The sequence below is a fragment of the Thermobia domestica genome, chromosome 3 (assembly GCF_964235325.1).
Source record: "Thermobia domestica chromosome 3, izTheDome1.hap1.1, whole genome shotgun sequence".
NCBI classification, from domain to species: Eukaryota; Metazoa; Arthropoda; class Insecta; order Zygentoma; family Lepismatidae; genus Thermobia; species Thermobia domestica.
Genome location: NC_137456.1, coordinates 30,421,169 through 30,439,752, shown reverse-complemented (window position 1 = coordinate 30,439,752; position 18,584 = coordinate 30,421,169).

The following is an 18,584-nucleotide window of genomic DNA, read 5'->3' as shown; positions in this document are numbered from 1 at the left end:
CACACCACAATAATTTGGACCCTACTAGAATCAATCGCCTTTAACGGAACTCGGAGCTCTTAATTCAATACACAAGTAATTGTTCCAGAGTTAATCTAAGGTTTGCTGTTGACGAGGATTTTGCAATGCATGTATGTACTAAAACTACACAATAAATAATAATAACCTACCGCCGTTACTGCAATCGACAAAAGATAAACGCTTTGTCCCTGCTCCTGTTTTTAGGATTTGGCTTGCTGCAAGCACTTCACATTTGTCTCCTACCTTCCAGATTGCTATTACAACTGTGGCATGAGGTATTATGAACATACATTTTGTTTTCGTAAAAAAAACTTGCTTCAATATATACTGTTTCATTTCATATCAAGACGACAGATAAACGTTACTTAAACTTCTTTAAAATATGTTTAGAAGTGTTCATCAAATAGTTAAAATGGAAAAATTCTTGGAATAATTTCTTTTATATTGCATTTTATTCTTAGTATTTACACATAGAATTAATCGAGATTTTTTGCAAGCCTTCCATGAAAAATTAAGGGGGCAATAAAACTTTAGGAGGGGCCGGGTCCCCTCTTGCTCCCCCGTGGATACGGGCTTCTTTCTTGCACCTCTGGTTTTTTTTTCATATGTAATTATTTTTTGATGCGAGTACTGGCAAAAGAAAGCGGTCAGGTGCTCCGTTTCAAGAAACTCCTAACTCACTCAGTCAAAAATTTGATTTGCATAAAATTTAATGAGCTAGATGCTAGTTCTTAAAATTATCTTCATTATAAATACATCTAATAAGGAATTGAGATCGAGAAACAATTATCGAAGTACTTACAATCAATATAAAAATAAATAATATAATAATTCCGAGTTAGAACTTGGTACAATGTTATTTATTTTATTACCTTATTTCATTCGTTCCCAAACAATGGTAAAAAAACTAACTTGTGTTAAAGAATTAAATACTAATTTTTCCTACCATCTGTGTAACTACCCTGAAATGAATTTTTCATGTAGTAATTTAAATAGGGTGGCGAGGAATAGGTTAACTGTTTCTTTTTTCTAATTTGATTCATTTTAAAAATGAAGTTTATTTCCTGGAACAACATCGTTTAAAATTTTGAAATGATTGAGTATCGGTTGCTACGCGTACCATCTCAATTACCTTACGAACTCATCTGTGGTTAAACGGTAAGCGTACGCACCTTTGGGGTTGGGGACCCGGGTTCAATTCCCGGCAGGAGTTCATGTGGTTAGAATTGCACGTTAATCAGCAGATCAACGTCTCATATAGTCTCGGTACTGAAAGAGACGTTAAACTCTAAATCAACTGAACCCAATTGATCCATCTTTCGACACTATTTCCTTAAGTGGTTGGTTCGTATTCAGAATATATTCCGATAATTGGAATAATTGAACTTTCGAGAGTGCTTACTCTGATAAATCGATCACAAGCTAAGACACCACACACTTCTCGGTGATGGACATTAAATGTGGTGTATAAACTAATCATTAGAAATAAACAAACACATATCACTTTTCGAAAACTTCGCATTTATAGAAAAAAGGTAGCAATTTCTATATTTAAATTTACCATTATTTATTCGGGTAATTACCAATGTGACGATGGTTAGCTGACGTCTGTGAAAATAGGTACTCGGGCTATTAACTGAAAACAAAATTAAGTATGTGATTCAGTATGGTAAAAAGTTCGGCTTCTTTTGCAAGAAAGGTCAATTTAAACAAAATTAAAATCCTATCAATATTAGGCCTATTTCTAAAATATCAGACTAAACAATTCACTTACCTATTTGGTGCAAAATTCGATAAGTAAACTCTACATTAAAGGTAAAGGACTAATATTTCAGTGTTTACCTTACATTCTGTTCATTCAGAAGGAACGGCAATCTATACCAATTATATTAGAGAGTAAATATGGCTCAGTAATTAACGCACAACCAGTAATATAAGGTGCTCTAATTTATATTGAGTCTTTGGAGCACAAAATAACGTTAATATCCCAAAGTATATGAGTCGCTGAGATTGTTGTTACGATGCAGAATCTAGTCCAAAAATACATTTCTCGCAATCTATCATCATTTGCATTGATACTTATTGTCAAAAAAGTGAAGGGTTGGACTTAGCTGTGCATCAAAGCCATTAATTTTATATAGCACCGTTCGAAATTTTAACAATATATTTTTATAATCATTGTTTTATCATTCCATACATATAAAAATTCTTGCCAGTACTGATAACCTGAGTACTAAAATTCCCAGTTTTAAATCCATTTCCTTCCTTGTTTTCTACGACAGATCAAAAACAAAATTATGTGCTTTCCGCATTTATTGCAGTTAATGGTAAGAAGCAGAGAAGTCATCTAATAAAGAGATGCAGAAGCAATTCAATTATAGATGAGCATGGAGTGGTGCAGAGTATGGGAATGTGGTCAAGTTCAGACGGTGTAATCTAAACTGTAGAGGAGTCCAGGTGTGGGATCATGGACGGTGGATGTGGACATATTGGTCATAGATACGGCGAAGTGGGTTGTGCACTTCAGGGGAGGCGTCCTGTTCGTCCCACGCTTATATATATATTCCGAGGTTAAGGAAGACGATAATGTTCATAATTATCAAAAAACGGTTTAATGAAGAAAGTGGGGGGAAAAGTAGAAACCGGACAAGAGTTACACAAACGATGTTTGTCCATCACAAAGCCCATTTGGTGTAAGGTTGTATTAAACCAGGGACATCAGGCAGTAGAGGTGACGCTACACCACAGACCAACACTGACCCCTATATTTACTCTTATTAGCTGATGATGACATTTTAGAAGGGTAAATGAATGAGAACTCTTGTTTGATCTTACGCTGCATATGCACTCGAACTAGTCCTCACGAAATGATCATGATATTGAGTGAGTGTGAGTTTCAAATCACAATATCCAAAGCACGATGTGAGAATGAGGTCAAGTGACCGTAATGTCTAAATGATATGAGCGTTATATCTGTGTGATAATATGAATGTGTGCACGAGATGTATGTGATGTGAAGTTGGTGATGTGAGCGTAATGTAATATGAGTGTGACATCGGGTGAGCGAGATGTAACACTGATGTGAGTGTGACTTCGAAAAGCTTATGATGTGAGCATGATGTCATTCTAATATTGTAATTTTGTATGAACACAGGTTTCGATAATAAAATATCTAATATACCACTTAATAGAGTTCGCATTGTAATTTGTTATCCTATTTGAGTCGAAATTAAAGCAACATAGATGGCCATTATGCCTTCTCTTGTCTGACAAGTAAAGGTTCAAATGGATGAATTGAGTGGCGGGATGAGACATAGTGTGCCTGATAAAGGATGTGAAAATATGTGTATGCGCAAAGTTATAGCGGCTGAGCGCTATAAGAAACAGATGAGGTCAAAGTTGATGGGAGAAGGATTGTGCCATTTTGTAGAAATACATAAATGAACTGTTGAATCATAAAAATAGTGAAATATTGACAATACCAACGGTGGTAGTTTGACATAATGGCCAAAGAAAAATGTGCAGAGTAGATTACGGACCGCCGCCGCCATCTTAAAATCCGCCATTCTGAAATCTGTTACATTTTTTGAAACGGAAAGGTTGACATTCGACATATGTGTTGGGACTGTATTTTGATTAGAAATGCAATACCGCTGCCCATTTTGTCATATCAGTAACCATTTATGAACTATGACCTGTTTTAACTTTCCAGATTACAGTGACTCATCAATGGTACTGACGACCCACGAACGTATTGTGATCATCCTGATGTGTGAAAATCACAGTTCACATGTCGTGACTGCGTAGTGTAAAGCGCTATACCCAGTAAGGAAGCTCATATCTCACAATGGTGTGGCCAAGGTCATCACCAAATTCTGGGAGATGGTTCCTTTGAAAGACAGACATCGTAGAGGTCGTCCGAAAACGTTCATAGATGAGGAGACCACAGTCGCTGTCCTCGTGTCCGTCAGTAAAAGCCTCCAAAGTAGCACACGCCATTTATCCTTGACATGTGTAGTTAGTCAAACGTTCATTCGGAGGATACTTTCCACTAACAAGTGGCATACATACAAACTTCAGCTTCAAAAGCATCTAACAGATGACGATCCAGACCATCCAGACCAGTTCGCAGAATGGGCAACAGCACAACTTTCAACCAATCAAGATTTCCCCTTGACTTTGTTCTCCTCCGACAAGGCTAATTTTATGTCAAAGGAGAAGTAAACAAACAAAACCACCGTTACTGGAGTGACAGGAACCCGCATTGGACTGATAGATCAGGGATGGTTGGTGGTCAGCATTTATGGTATGAAGGTGTATTTTTGTCACAAGAGTCATTAGTCCATTCTTCAACTACGGCACTCTGAGAGCCAACCAATACCTACTGCAGCTGGACGAAGATATCCTGCCGTCAGTGTTGCTGGAGAACGGTTCATATCCAATGTTCTTCCTGCAGGATGGAGCACTTCTACATTACGGATTTTATGTGCATGGAGTATCTGGATCAACAATTCCCTGGGAGGTAGAAAGGGCGTCGGGAACCGGATGAGTAACCACCACGTTCTCCGGATCTCGACGTCTACCTGTGAAGTCACCTTCAGTCCGTAGTATACTCCGTTATTATCGGGAATTTACCACATCTCTTGCAGCGGATTGAGGACGAATGTGCTTCTCTGTGTCCAAAGACATTACTGACTGTGTTTTGAGGAAGGGTAGAGGCTTATAACAAACCATTGTTGACAGAGTGGTTATTTGGCCATGTGTTGTGATGGCATCCAAAAGGACAAAATAGGTTATAGTTCATAATTGGTTAGAGATATGACAAAATGGACAGCAGCATTGCATTTCTAATCAAAATACAGTCTTAACAAACGTGCCACATTTCTAACTTTCCATTTCAAAAAGTAACACAGATTGCAAAATGATGGATTTCAAGATGGCGGCTCAGATTCGTGATCTGCTTTGCCCATTCTTCATTTGCCAATATGTGAAACTACCACCGTTTGCATTGTCTATCTTTCACTACTTTTATGATTTAACAGTTCATTTATGTATTTCTACAACATAGCATACCCATTCTCCCTCCAACTTTGATTCCCTCTCCCTCCGATTCTTATGGCGCTTAGTTGCTATAACTTTGCGCATACACCATTTTCACATCCTCTATCAGGTGCATTATGTCTCATCCCGCAAATCGATTCAACCATTTGGACCCTTTACCTGTTAGTGATATGCCCTAAGGTAGGATCTAAGTACAAACCCTACAGAATAAAGGTAGGAGGCCTGTTTCATTTGCAGTGTACATCGAATTGCTACGTATATAAAAATTGCAGAGCTAGAGAGGAGACCAGGAGGAGAAGGAGAATACTACATATATACAAAATAGTAATAATGATATCTTTAGTTACATATTTGCATACAGCTATCCACTAAGAGGTCTTTGATACACTGTTATTATTATATCTGATAATATGAAAGAACAGATATTTTAAAGGGTTACTCTATATCAGTGAACAAATAGTTTAGATATTTCAACAAATTGAGACACAAATGTGAAATATGTAGAGTGATGCGAATTTTTAGCTTCTCTGTAAAGTAAAATATAGGTTTAGGAGGGGAGAAAATAAACAAATGCCTAGGTAGTATTTTTACTGATAATATGATGTGCAAGTGTGCAAGGATGGTGATGGCAAAATAAACCTTTAGGAGAGAGAAAAGACTATTTTGTGAAACCTTGAAAAAAAGAATTGAGAAAAACACTCATAAATGCTTTGGGTGGACTAATGTGCTGTATGGGGCAAAGACATGGACATTACGCACAAATTATGAAAAACGAACACAAGCTTATGAATTGTGGGTGTGGAGATGAACAGAAAGAATTAGCTTGATCGCGAGGGAAATGAATGAAAGGGCGTTAAGAATGATGGGGGAGAAAAGAACAGTTTTAGATATTATTAGAAAGAGGAACAGAGATTGGTTGGAACATTGCCAGGAAAATAACTGTATCATGAAGGACTTACAAGAGGGTATGGTGGCAGGAAACGTAAGGAGAGGCGATGAAGGATACAATTAGTGGACGATATCAAAAGAGATAAATTGAACATGAAGACGAAGAGGTTAACGGAAGACTGTGGAACATGGAAGCTTCTCAGTTGGGATAAGTGACCTGCTAATGATGACAGAATGTCTATGATAATGATAAGTAAAAAGGAGCTTTTTGTTTGCGTGTTGTATTTTTACAAAACTGCTTAGCCAACCAAAAACTTTGTATTTCTCAAATTCTAGGTAACATCTATAAGTTCTCAGTACTAATCTCCCTACATGTCAAAGGCATCCAGTTCGTTACAGACTTCTGACTTATCTGCATGATAGTAACATGCCCTTCTTCGATATTTCCGGCCAAACTACGTGGTATTGATATCCTCTTCTCCACATGTTTCCAACATACAAAAACTATGTCGCAGTGGCCTTGGTAATGCAATATTTAAAACAGCGTAACTTTTAAAATATTTAACTTATTCAGGTCGGAGCTTTCGTCCCCCACCTTCAAATAGGATCATTTGGAAATGCGATCTACCTAATGCTACAAATTTTAAAAATTCTTCCATTCGTACGGTAGAAATTGGATTTGATTGCTTTCATTGGCAGCTTTACATCCTGACGTAAGAAAAACATTGTTTGTAACTGCAAAATCCTAATCAAAATCAGACTTTAAATTTTTACTACAGTGAGCTAGATTTCAATGTATGATTTGCATCACTATAGTAATATCTTACAATGATCATTGACGTAAACGGGCTAACATGATCCTTGATGTAATTGTATCATAGTAATATCTTAAACGGGCTTACATGATCCTTGATGTAAGTATGTCTTGATTTTAACAATATTGATAGCAAGCGTTGATAGTATTACTTTTAAAAAAATTAGTTTGCTTTTATGGTTGAATAATGTCTTCTTGATTATAATATCTTAATGTTTAAAGTCTTTTTGCATTACAAAATACAGGTTGTTTTTATCAAAGCAACATAGCGATAGAATAAGTCCTATGTGTAGTTACTGAGCAGCATTGTCCTATTACGGTCAAACATCATAAGAATACATTCAGTAATTAGCAAACAGTTTCGTTGAAATGTTTTCCAACAGAGCAAGAAACCACAAATAAATAAATAGGAAAGAATTTTCGCGGAACGTAAGTGATAAAGCTTCTACAATACTAAATTTGACTGTCCCCTGCTAAAGAAGGGACCCGCAAATCATGTATATGAATATTGCATGATAGCAATAATGCCAATGAAATGATCATTGAAGTTATAATTTTTATTTATTTATTTATTTAACGGCAGAGTTAAGGCTATGTTTGCCTTTTCTTACACTCAACCAACTCAAATGTATACAAGATATACATACTACAATTGATGTCAAATCCATAAAAAATACAATTACTACATTAATGCATATATACCTACACACACACATATACCCCTACACACGGATCTGCTCCCTTACATACCCCCTCCCCCCATACCCTCATACTATTTATCATAAAAACAAGAAAACTATACACACAGCATACACAGAACGATATATTTATTCTTAAAAGTATACTACCTTACATTCCCCCCCTCCCCCATACCACCCCACTAACCTAGTATTATAGATACATACCTCAAGTTTCTGTTTACAATTGGTTGCTACTGCTCAGCTTTATGGAAAGAAAAAAAAGAAAAAAAAACATCATTCGCGAGATTGGTGTACATTGGCTAAGGCTATCAGATATTGCTTCAAATTTCTTTTGAATGTCGCAATTGAAGGTGAATTCCTTATATCTGGTGGAAGTCTGTTCCATTCTCTAATACCAGAGATTGTGAATGAATTAGCCATTTGATTCGTATTATGACGAGGTATCGACAGCAGTGTTGATCTGCTAGAGCGAGTATCACGATTGTGGCTATCTCTAACATACTGTAGTTTATTGTGAAGATATATAGGCACACCAAATGTCAAAACTTTAAATAAAATTGTCATTGATTGATATATTTAGCGAGCTTGGATATCTAGCCAGCCCAATTCATTAAAAAATGGCGTCAAGTGATCTGAACGTTTAAGATTAAAAACATACCGAATGCATGCATTCTGGACCCTCTGTAACTTTCTTAGCGCTTCTTTATTTACGTTGCCATAAGCTCCAATGCAATAATCAACATGTGATAGTACAAGGCTTTGTACTATAGATGCCTTAATTGGATAAGGCAACGTATTTTTCAAACGGTATAGAGAGTGCAGTGCACCAAACGCCTTTTTGCATACATGATTTATATGATCCGCCCATAGAAGATTCTGATCAAATATGAGGCCCAGATTTTTCACTTTTTCATCAAAAGCTATATGTGTGCCATTTAATGTAATTTTAGGAAGTGCGGTGCTCTGCAGTCTGGAGAGGATATTTCTCGAACCTATTATGATACATTTAGATTTATTGGGATTTAGATATAAATAATTAGATGTATTAATTCGTGCTGATAAAGCAATAGAATGTGGTATTGCTTGAGAGCAACACTGTCAAATCAAGGTTACCTGTATTTTAATGAGAGGTTGAAATTGCATTTGAGATTGAGTCGCCAGTACAAAGATGTTGATTTTAATTATACAAAGTGCAAAAAGATAATAACAGGGTAGTTATCAAGAGTGTTATAAAATAGAAAATCTACCCTTACAACAAAATCGTGAAGTCATACATCACAGTTTCGCCACGCCTACTCTGCCCACTACACCGAATAAAGTCGCTAAGTTTTGAGTCAATATTCATGGCGGAAACGAAAGTAGCCAATCACACGTGCCGAAGCTTGGTTATATTTTGACTTCATTGATTTAATAGGATGAAGATATATATGAGTATATCATCTATTTTATATCATCCTTGTAGCTACAGACTACAATAGGGAAAAAATAAAATTTCTAGAAAAAAAAAGAGAGAAAGAGTCAGGGTAGAATTTTAAGAAAAGGATAACCTTCATTGTTTTTATCTTGGTACTATGTCCTGCTTCAATATCCTACTTGGTGTGATTTGATAAAATGTCCCGTCTATGATTTAGTCTCGTGTAGAAAAGGAACATAAATTTCCCGTGGAAATGCGCCATTGCAGGTCATAGTAGAACAAACAGAATTTCAAGAGGTCGAACATTTCAAGTATCTGGTTGGTATTTTGACGAAAGACGAGTTCTGCACCAAAGGGATCAGGTAAAGTGTTGCCAATGCCAAAGAAGCATTCAACTAGAAAATATCACTCTTAACTACCAGCCTTTATATTGGACAAAGGAAGAAGTGCTATACATGGAGCATTGGACTGTATGGTTCAGAGAGTTGGACATTACGGTCGTTAGAGAAGAAATGTGTAGAGAACTTTCATATTAGTGATGAGATATTGACTGATTATTTATAACCTATTGATGTTATTCTTTTCAACATATTTAGAGTTTCCATTCATTGGAATGTGTATACATTTTTTGATTAAGTTAATTTTACTTTCAACACATGACATATGTAACACTAAAGATTAATAAATAATAGTAGGCCTATTTAAACCATAAAAGAGACAGTGAATGTAAAACTTAATTAATATTTTATTTACGTTATTTAGGCACGTTTTAGATCGTGTATCAATTATTATCATACCTATACATTTTCAATCAACAAAATATGTGAAATTGTTCTTTCAATTTGTAATGGATTCAGGTATTTCGTATGAAATGTATTTTTGAATAACTTTCAAATCATCCTCATAATAATTTTGTCGTTAAAAAGTACGTTATTCGTAGACAGTGATATGACCCTATAATAGGATGTTCGTGGAGAAAAGAGGTGTGGTAGCGAATAGAAGGGTATATCTTGCATGTACACGCCTAGTGTACTAGATTCAAGACTCAAATATTCAGAACCCACATTAGTAATATGTCCTCCTCTTCAGAACTTTGTTGTTGCATAAAAGCGTTTGATACACAAGAAAACCAGCTCCTTTAGTAGGAATCCGGTTAATCTTTTTCAAAAATATACTTTATTACAGATAATGTTGTTGGTCAATAGTTTGCTGACTCTGGATTTAGTATTTTCGTTTCTTCTTAAATATTGCTATTGGAGCAACTGAATATTGCGAAAGACTATTTGTTTAATTTAGTATCCATAACAGAAACAAGAATAAAAAATTAATGGAGCAGAAAAAGGTACATTATATTCATTAAACAGAAATGAAAACTTAAAACATTGTAAACATTTTTATTTCTCAAAGTCAATAGAGAACATAGCTGCCACCTGTACGACTACAATATAATGTAAATATAAATACCTAGTCGGCCGCGTTATTAACTTTTTCAAATCTCAGCTTTTTTTCTTTTCATTAAAATTTTAGACTTTCATTTTGTCTTACTATAATTACTTTAGAATCACGGTTTTGGCATTATTACCTTTTCAATGAGATCACAGATATGCCTTCCGAATGCAAAATTCACGAAAATGTTCCGAACCCTCATCAGAAAAGGCATTTGACAAACAAATTGGATTAACTTTGTTCGGCTGTAGTGTAGGTTGCTGTATGAAATATATTCCAACAAATTATCTGTGTTGTAGTCGATATATTTACCAACATTCATTGATGTTGGTCAGTGACAGATGCAGGAAAGGAGAGTAAGTTAGGACTGTGACCATCTGGGTATAAAGAATAACGCCCAGAAAGGAAAAAAAGATAGATAGAAAATGTGATATTTTCAGAGAGTAGGAACAAGGATAATGTTTTCGTATTTATGTTAAACCCAGATGTATCAAATTTCACTTGGGAGAGGCTCGAAAATCTTCAATTAAGTAGAATATCACGAGTTTCGTTACTATGTATATAATTGTAATATGCATTATCTAAAACCTAAGCTGTATATATAGGCATATCTCAAACTGTGCTACAGTGGTAGAGCGTTCACCTCTGGTGCTTGGGGTACCGGGTTCGATCCCAGCCTCCGCCAATTGAACTTTGTGGTGTACAAAAACCGTGTGCGTGTGTTTTCTCGGGGTTCTCCCGTTTCCTCCCACTTTCTTCGCTCCACCATTTCACTCATTACTTATCATCACCGTCTCCTTTAGCCTAACCGGCATAACCGTGGCACGTAAAACTCAAAGATTTCATTTCATTTTCAAACGGAGCTGCTCCTGAAGCCTCAATTCAGGCTCCTTTTTTACCTGTAAAAAGGGTTCCATAACTCAGACTTACCGTACATTGAATTAACTACAATATCCCAGCATAGGTTGGGAGGTGAACCCGGACATTATTGTTGAATTTCTGATACTCCATACGGAGTTCCTAAAGTACATGTAACAACGTAGTAAAAGTCTTCGTGTCACCCGTAATTGCTTCAACCAATATGACGGCCAATCCAACATGGTTGGAAACCGCACTTACGGGGCGGTATAAATGATGTTTCATAGATTTTTCTTGCCTGTTTTTTGCATTTACAGCAGAAATACTTCTGAGTAAATACTTTAGAGATCATTGTGAAGTAAAGTACATCATTAAAACATATCTTGGTCTGAGGTTGTGTCTTAATGTAATGAGGATGTTCAAATCTAACATATATGTGAGATTCTGACTGATCGCATTACACACTTACTACTTAACCAATTACAATGAAACTGCAGTTGAGACGGTTACATACTTTTCGCCCCTCAGGGATCTTATGATATTAAATTTATCAAATTAATATCCTTGGGAAGAAGGGTCATAATCTATGACTGAAATTAAGTATAACAGAAAGCCGTCAAGTTAGTGGATAAAATTCGAAATATAAACTGCTCATTAGAAATAAAGGACCACATAATATCCTAGTTTCTGAACGTTTTTCTCTTTAGGAAAAATGAGACATTTACATACGAGGATCATAAAGACAGTTTATATCCTCCTGACGCCCCGCGTAGAGCGGGCTCTACAAAAAAATGACGTAATTTGCCCGTTAGTTCCTGCAGATCCCTCGAGCTTTGCTGAGTTGAAAACTTTTGTGTGCCGAAATAACCTCTACGCTTCAAAGATTATTTCGGCATACGGACACGAGCAGAAGCGCCGTATGTTGTGCAGTTGGACAGCAGTTGAGATGGCGTCGTGGAGCAGTGGGGGCCGCAATACGCACCGCGCAGGTAATTTATTTATTTCAGTAGTTAGAAAATAAGATATTGCATTGAATCCTCTACTGTATCTTTATTAGATAATCTAAAATCTGTATATTTTATTGTTTTTGAAGAACTTTGTGTTTTGTAGTGTGCAGGGCGTTTTTTTTTTTTTTTTTTTTTTTTTTTTTTTTGCTGTTGTAAAGGGTTCTCTACATTGGGTTTTCATGAGTAGAATTTGGTGGAAGGATGAAATTACGTATTATTTTTTGTGTTGGACATTGTTAAATATTTTTCAGGCTTTTTTTCTTTTACATTGTTAGATTTAACACTGTTTGCAAGGGGACGTTTAAATTAGTTCTGGGAATCCACAGCTCGCTCAAAATCTTTCATTTTGCTGAAAATAATATAATTGAACGCAAATACACAAAGTTATTACTAAATATATTGTCAGTTCAGAACTGTTGTACAGGTTTCCGTAAAAAAATGTATCCGGGAAAAAAACAGGTATCTACCTGCTGAGGTTTATTGTGTGGAACTAGTAAATGTTTACGATATTACAGCAATATTTCTTTCCTTTTCAGCTCGAAATCAAAAGCCTCTGTCAGCTGATGAACTCCTTCGTTTTTTAGAAGACTCAGACGCAGATCTTTCCGAAGATTCTGGAGACGAATTTTCTCCATGTGATCTTGGTGAACAGGATGTAACGGAGTACGAAAGTGATGGTACCGAGGAGGCAGAAGATGACGTCACTAATGATTCGATACATGATGAATCTAATACTCAGCGTTCTCTATTCTGGATAAGAAAGGAGTAAGTTGATATACTTGTTCATCCTTATCCTACATCTTGTGCTTTTTCATTATACTTTTAATTTAAAACAGTATCATGAACTCACCTACTAATCTAAGCTGACCTAACCTGAGAAAGGAGGAGATAAAGCGGCATATTTTATTTTCTAAAGTGAATATATGTTTTTGAATTTCCCTATCTTCGCCTAGAATACTACGTACACTTCACCGTCTCTTCTCAAGTCCCATTCATTCGTACGAAGTTTCAAGGTTTACGTACATAAACTTGACTTTTTTGCTTTCATTTTTATATTCCTTTTACTTGTTGGGTTAAGAAAGCAGGTCAGATTTTTGTAGCTAGTTCTGAGGCTCTTTCGATCGATAGGTAAGACAAGGAAAGAACAGAGGAGGAATACCTAACTTTGCACAAAGTACCATTCGGAAATTCATTTGAGTTAGATTAGTTTTTCTCTGATGTATTGTTGCCTTCTTTGAATATTCAATCAGCTCTCTTCTCTGATTTTGCAATTTTTATTCTATTTTCGTTTCAGGTTTCGTCGTGGTTCAAGTGCGGCCGATGATACTATACAAGTACCTTTTAAGGTGGAAGACCCAATTTCCTACTTTCTGCGCTTTATTGATGATGAGATCTTTGCCAAAATGGCACAAACAACTGAGCAAACCGAACTAAGCAAAGGTAAAAAGAAAATTAATACATCGACAAATGAGATGAAGCAATTTATGGGCATATCTATGGTTATGTCTTGTTTGAAGGAAGACAAAATATTATTTATTTATTTCTTGTAATTCAGCAACACAATTTTTCACCAGATGTGCATGAAACGTTCAGGAACTCGATATTACAAACACAAAGACAGAATCAATGCTTTACCTTTGCATCCTTGAACATATGCAAGGCCTTTCATTTTCTGATCTTGATGTGTTCTTTTTGAATTTTACATAATTTAAAATCCTTCTTTCAATTGCTTTCATTACTATAGTGTTTCATAATTATTTTCTTCAAGTTATCATTTCGATGAATGCAAATAAGAACAAAAATCACATTCACCATAAAGTAATAAAATCTATATTAGATTTTCAATTTTTAAATCTCTATTTTTTAAACTCTGTGACTTCTGGTCAGAGTATGATAACTATAAAATTTACAGTTGTAAAGTAAGTGTTTTACATTGTGGATCTGAATGTGACCCAAGAATCTGATGTATCATATCGAATCCTGTTTGCGTGGATTTCTGAACATAGCACGAACTCACCTTGAAGTAGATCCTTGGTACTTTCTGCCACATACAATGTCCTAGCTTTTTCAGAGTGTAACTTTGAATTTATCATACTCTTTCCAGACACTACTGAACTCATTTTGTATCGACGCGGCTGCTCACAAACTTGTTTCATTTCTTTTCAGTACCCAAGTATGAGGATGTACTGGACAAATTCCACCAGAGTTCCAATCATTGCCTCTACTATGAGTCGTAATCGTTACCAGGACCTTCGAACACAAATAAAAGTAGTGTTTGATGATGAAATACCTGAGTCTGAAAGAGAAAACGATAGATTTTGGAAAGTGCGACCACTTATTGAACGTATTCTGAAGGGATGCGCTGAAATCCCGCGACAAGCTTCCATTTGCGTCGATCAACAGATTATTCCTTTTAGTGGACGTGTAATCATGAGACAATACGTACGAGGGAAACCCAATCCAGTCGGTTTTACGGTGTTCATTCTTGCCAGTCCTTAAGGAGAAGTGCTGGATTTTATTATGTATCAAGGTAAAGGAACGTTCCCAGGCATGGAAAGAGAGCTAGGTGTTGGTGGTGCTACAGTAACTACGTTGTGCTCTAATCTACAGACCGGTACTCAAGTTTATTTCGACCGATTCTTTACATCAATTCCACTACTTGAGAGACTTTTGGAAATGCATGTGTACGGTACTGGTACTATTATGGCAGGAAGACTTCCAAACTCAGTTAAAACCAAAATTGTGAACGACAAGGATTTGTTGGAAACCGGGAGAGGAAGTTCTGACGAAGTCGTCAGATCCGATGGAGAGGTAGTAGTAGTGAAGTGGGTGGATAATAGGTCTGTCATTATGGCATCAACACATGTCGGGAAGGATCCCGTTAAGGTTTGCAAGCGATGGAGCAAGAAACATCAACAGAAAGTAGATATTCCTATGCCAGCAGCTGTGTCAGAATACAATAGATGTATGGGCGGAGTGGATCTCTGCGATCGAATGATGTCGTTATACAGGATGTAAGGCAGAAGCAAGAAATGGACACTTCGCACAATTTTGCATTACTTCGACCTGGCAGCCGTAAATGCATGGTTTGGATACAAAAGGGAATGTAAACTGAAGAACCTTCCATCTAAAAATATCCTAAAGTTTCATGAATTCAAAATGTTTCTGGCTGAGGATCTGGACTGGACAGAATAAGCTAAGGAGCTTATTTTTGCAGTCCAGGACCAACATGAATACAACGATTCCGACGATGAAAATCCAGCAATTCACAGGCGACGAAGAACACCGCTCCCCTGTGCAGCATCCAGATATGCAGGTGCACGGCACTTGCCAGAAGCGCTGAAGATCAAAAACTACCCAAGGTGCAGAACTCCTGGATGTAAGCAATTCTCCAGAGTGCGATGTATCCGGTGCAAGGTTTTTTTGTGTGTTCAACCAGAACGTAATTGCTTTCTCAGATTTCACACTAAAATGTGAACACACATTTCATCGAAGGCTCAGTGTGCACACATTTTAGTTATGTCCTGAAACTCAGCAGTTATCATTTCAGTTAGGAGTTCAGTGAGGACTAAGTTAACATTTAACAACCTGTAATATGCCATTACAGTCTAATGAGATGATGTTTCTAATAGGAGGGTGCCCGAAATTTTTTGCACCGACTGTACTTGACGTTTAACAAAAAATTTCTGGCTGTTCATATAATTTGTAATTTTATTTGTTATTCTATTTCAAATTAACATGGAAAACTGTAAAAAATTTATTAGGAATTATAGTTTTGGGGAATCAATATCTTTATTTATATTTTAAACTAGTTATAAGTCTTGTATATGGATATGTAAATGGATTATTACAATTCTTACGGTGTCAGTGCTATTTGAAAACATAGGTCCACTATTGGACGGAACTTTCCAGATCAAATAACCAATCTAAAATTCGACAGAATTTTCAGGACCACCCTTCACCTCTCTTTTAGATACCTAGGTCCTTCTAAAATCTAGTTTAATCCAGATTTTACCAAATTTTATTCGTTTCAAAGCCCCACCGCCAAAATGCTTAGTTTTGATTGGCTGATAAACCCACGCTATGATATTAGGGAGCAATTATTCCATTCCACGCCGGGAAGTGTTACTGAAGACACTGGATTTTGATCGTCTAGCTTAAAAAGTCGAAAGGAGTGAGAGAAACTACAAATAAAGGTAATATTGTGACGTTATTAACATCTAAAAATCACTGGAAATCTTGGGAGCCATAAACTACTAAATTTCAGAGTAAAAAACTGGACTAAAAAGCAAAATTAGGAAGCATAATTTAGTAACGCCATGTTGAGCAGCTATAGTTAATAGTGGACAGGTTTGTGAAGTGCATCAGTTCGCGAGTTATTCTTAGGGATCCACAAATAGTTTAGGAAAGTGGTGTTTTCCCCTTAAAATACTTTTATCCTCAAAATCATTCCTTTTCTAGTTACGTAAGGCCTGCCCCACTACCGTTTGTGTTCGTGTATATAGTGGATGTGATTTCTTTTTGTATTTATTCATTAGTAACATGGCGGTATTTATTTTCTTTGTAGTTAAGATAGGTAGAATAATGCACGTGTAAATTTACAGTAAGGGCTCCTATCTAACTCCTAAATTGGGAGTACGGCTTCCAGCGGGATGAGTTGAACATGTAGTTTGTTCCGGGTTCCTGCCCCCTCAGGGCAGGGGTCCTATTGTTAGTTCATACTTCGATATGTCCCCTCAGGGCATTGATTAAACAGGTTAAGTAAAGAATGTGATTTAGTAAATATAAGGGCCAGTTGGCCCTGTTCATTTCTTTCATTTCGTTACTTTTCATAGAGCCGATTTAACATGGTAAAATATGAATGTTTTCTGTGTATATTTATTAGTATAACATGTATTAATGTAGTGTGTAGTATGAATGTGGCATGTATGTGTTCGTAATGTAGTAAACATTTTCTAGTAGTAGTAATTGTGGTAGTTAAGTGATGAAAGAGTGTGTGATATAATTAAATATGGACAGTGTAGTATTTACTATACGATAAATTTTTTATTATTCCGTCATTAAGTGAACTCATACACAATATTTAAAAGTGAACGTAATATAGTATAATAATTCCGTGTACAAGGTCACATTCAGTTGTTCAAGGGTTGATTATATCGTCGCTAGCCCTAGTGTCAAAAGTCAGTACTAACCGCCATTCTTCTGTCGAGATGCTTAGTGATTTAGTTTTCATGAAATTGACCTTTCTTTCCGAAATAAAACCTAGAAGGTATAATTCACAGCCCATATGAATGTACAGTTAGGTCAAGTGACCCAAAATTAATATATTCTGAAAATTTCAACATTCTGCCTAGTCTAGAAATCTAAATATTTAAATAAATAAACAATACGTAAATTTTTAACAAAAGTCGGGCAATGTGATGCTAGTTCTTCGCTCTGAAATTATAATAAATGTCCATTTTTTCTTCGTGGCTGCAGAAGTTCATTGTTGCTGCAGAATTTCATAAACATTAAACATTATCGCAGATAATTCTATTTTCAGTGAACATACGTAGGATTTTTTTTCTTTCGTTCTTAATAAAGCTACCAGGTATTACGTAGTATTGTGTGTGTGGTGAAAGAGTCTTGAGTTCGTGTGAGGTTGTCGTGCGGTGATCGGAATGGGAAATGTTTGTAGTGATTATAGGTTTTAAAGTGTTATGATGAAATGTGTATATAGGCTGGGCGTAGATAGAGGAAACAGGGTGTTTGTAGAATATAGCGTCGTAGCAAATGAAAAGAAAATGATGATATGAATATTATATGAATATTAATATGAATATGAATATGAAAGTATATGAATATTGTAATAAATGAATATAGAATATAGGTCAACCATATAGTTAAATATATAGTAGCCCACTGAATATTTCGCCGCGTGTTGATATATAGATATTGAATAGATACGTGTAGCTACAAACATCTCAAGTTCTGACCCCTGCACCATGATATCACGCGGACCGGAGGGCGATATATAGTCGGACTATGGTAATACTTTGTAGTTTAATGTGTTATAATAATAATCAACCATAGTAATACCATCTGATAGAATGGGTAGCATCATATAAACGCAGACTAGACATATTGAATGATAAATTATGAAAGGACAATAGTAGTTATACAACAGGGCTGTAGTGAATCATATCTTCTGGTCGGTTTTAAAAATAGAATGTACCACTCCGTGAGATTTTTTTCTTTCCTTCACGTTACCTACTCGAGCTAGCTTACAATGTTCATGGAGGCGACAGCTCTGATAGGGTTACAGAATCAAAACAATTAATTATTGAAATTTATTATCCCGTACCCGGGCATCGACACCTCCCCCTTTGAATATT